Source organism: Nicotiana tabacum, chromosome 14 (genome assembly GCF_000715075.1).
Source record: "Nicotiana tabacum cultivar K326 chromosome 14, ASM71507v2, whole genome shotgun sequence".
Taxonomy (NCBI): Eukaryota; Viridiplantae; Streptophyta; class Magnoliopsida; order Solanales; family Solanaceae; genus Nicotiana; species Nicotiana tabacum.
This window is the reverse complement of record NC_134093.1, coordinates 92,485,185-92,488,115: the sequence shown is the minus strand read 5'-3', so window position 1 is coordinate 92,488,115 and position 2,931 is coordinate 92,485,185. Positions and strand designations below refer to the sequence as shown.

Sequence of the window (2,931 nt, the reverse complement as noted above, 5' to 3'; positions counted from 1 at the left end):
GCCGAAACCTTTTAGAAACATCCGAATACAAATCCCAGCATACACCCAAGTACAAAATCACCATCTGTACCTAATGGAATCATTAAAACTCCGATCTGAGGACAAATACAAAAAAGTCAAACTTGGTTAATTCTTCCAACTTAAAGCTTCCTAGTTGAGAATCATTCTTCCAAAGCAATCCCGAATCAACTGAAAACCAAAACTGACGATTTGCACAAGTCATAATACATCATATGAAGCTACTCAAAACTTCAAATAGTTGAACGGAATACAAATACTCAAAACGACCGGTTGGGTCATTATATCTACTCGGACATAACAAGGATATAGCTACGTGTGGACTCTCGCCACCTCATGTGCATGTAGTTACCACAACAAGTAGCACGCAACAATTAATACACCTAATGGGATAATTCCCTCTTACAGGGTTAGGCAAGAGACTTGCCTCGCTTTCAAGTCCACTATCCGGCTCTTAACTTTACTAGAAATCCCCCAAACGATGCCGACCAATCCGAAACTAGTCAAATGTCATATAAAATAATTAATATATGCTCAAAAGTTCATAGTTTAACTAATAGGATGATTTTCCAATCAAATTCGAAAAGTCCATAAAAGTCACCCCCGGGCCCACATGCTCAGATTTTGGAAATTTCTAAAGATAAACGTTACCTATTACGTTACGAACTCAAATATATAATTTATTCTCAATTCCATAATCAATTTTATGGTTAAATCCCATTTTTACTAAACCATAGATTTCCAAAAAATCCCACAAATTTACACTAATTTCCATATTACATCTACTTATAATCTATGTATTTAACTTAAAAATGGGTAGAATCCACTTACCTTGTAATGCTTGGTAAAAATCCCCTCAAAGAGCTCCCAAAGATCGGCTAAACCAAGAGAGAAGTGAGTGAAATGAGCCTAAGTCTTGAGTTAAATTCACCTTTTGCCCAGCGATTTTCGCATCTGCAGAACCTTCTCCTCTTCTGTGACCCTGCATCTATGGAAAATGCATTGCAGATGCGGCCCACACGTAAGACCTGAGATTTTGCTTTTGTGGACCAAGGGATGCACCTGCGCTTTCGCTTCTGCGGACCACATCGCACCTGGTATTTTTTTTTCTTGCAATCATTTTTTTTCTTTTTTCTCTACACACACTTCATACATTAAGGTTCATCGACTAGTGGTACTTTTCACAAATTTAGGGCACCTTAAGGGCCCTTCCATGCTTCCACTCGAAAGCTACTTACCAGTATCTCACCATACTTCTTTTAGCAATTAAGTGCCTCCAGAGGTAAAGGTTCAACAAGCTCAAATTAAGAACAAATAGGGATACGGCTTGTAATGTGGGTGCCAAAGGAAAGGTCTATAGACTCAAAGGGCTAGCAACGGAAAATTTTTATTTTAAGTGACAAGCACCTCTATGATCAAGCATGAAAATCTGTTGGGCGAAGCAAAGCGATGGTTGAAGGCGGAACCGGCTAATTCTATTACATCATGGAATGATCTGGCGAGGAAATTTTTGGCACAGTTCTTTCCTTCAGGCAAAACTGCAAAGATTAGAAGTGAGATAGTCCCCTTCAAACATAAATCTGGGGAAGTCTTTATATTCAGTTTGGGAGAGCTTCAAGGGGCTGCTCAAAGATTGTCCTCATCACAACCAGACAAATTAAGTGTTAGCACATACCTTCATAGAAGGGCTACATCCAAAGACAAAGATTGTGGTGGACACTGCATCGGGAGGTCAAGTGTTGGAGAAATGCTTCTATGAAATATATGCATTATTGAACAAATTCTCCAAAAGTAATCCTGATTGGCAATGAGAGATGGGCAGACACACAGTTCAAAAATCTACAGGGGTCCTCGAGTTAGATGTTGTTTCTTCATTATCAGCGCAATTCGCCACATTGACCAACCAAGTCAATAAGATGACCTTGGTTATTAACAAGCAACAAGCTTAGCCAGTGCAACAGGTTCAGCTATTTTGTGAAGTATGTGGAGAGGGTCACACGAGCCACTTATGCCCAGCTAATCAAGAGTTTGTATGTTTCTTGGGTAATGAAAATAGGGGCCAAATAAATCAGTATGGGAATACTTACAATACTAATTAGAAGAACCATCCAAACCTCCCTTGGGGTGGAAACCAAGGTGCACAGAATCAGTACAGGCCACAAGCTCCTCAGCAGCAATATAGACCACCACAGGCTGAACAACCTACAAACTCAACGAGTCACATTGAGGAGATGCTAAAGAAATTAATAGTTGACCAGCATGCCCAAGCACCAGCGATGAGAAATTTGGAGCGACAAAATAGGGCAACTTTCCAGTGCTCAAAATACTCCACCAGTTGGAGCTCTTCCAAGTGACACTGAGGCTAATCCTAAGGCATTTATTAATACTGTGTCTTTGAGGAATAGGAGATAGTTAGAAGAAGTCCCATCGAAAAAGAGAAAGCAAGTGACCTTTAGTGAGAAACCAGCACCATAGAAGCAGAATCAGAAAAAGCAAAGGAGTCAAAAAAGCCAGTTGAAGAAGCGGTAGCACAGTAACCCCAACCACTAGTTGCTAGACCACCACCTCCGTTCCCTTAGAGATTGTAGAAAGTGAAGGATAATGCTACTTATAAAAATTTCTTGATATTTTGAAGCAGGTGCAAATTAATATTCCGCTGGTAGACATCTTGCAAGAAGTGCCCAATATGCCAAATACATCAAAGACATAGTATCAAAATAAGAGAATATTGGTCGAGTTCGAGACTGTGGCACTCACTGAAGAATGTAGCTCAAGAATTCAAAGCAACTACCTCAGAAATTGAAGGATCCAGGTAGTTTCACTATCCAAATCTCAATTGGTAAGCACGCAGTCGGGAGAGCTTTGTGTAATCATGGGGCGAGCATTAATTTGATACCATTATTTGTTTTCAGA

At 39.9% G+C, this 2,931-nt stretch overlaps 1 non-coding gene across 1 annotated transcript; it reads right to left on the bottom strand.

The window, feature by feature from the left end:
* Positions 1-1,561: 1,561 nt before the first annotated feature.
* On the bottom strand, positions 1,562-1,669 carry LOC142169297 (small nucleolar RNA R71). Its single transcript, XR_012699005.1, has one exon. It is a non-coding gene; the product is annotated as a small nucleolar RNA R71 (small nucleolar RNA).
* Positions 1,670-2,931: the final 1,262 nt, after the last annotated feature.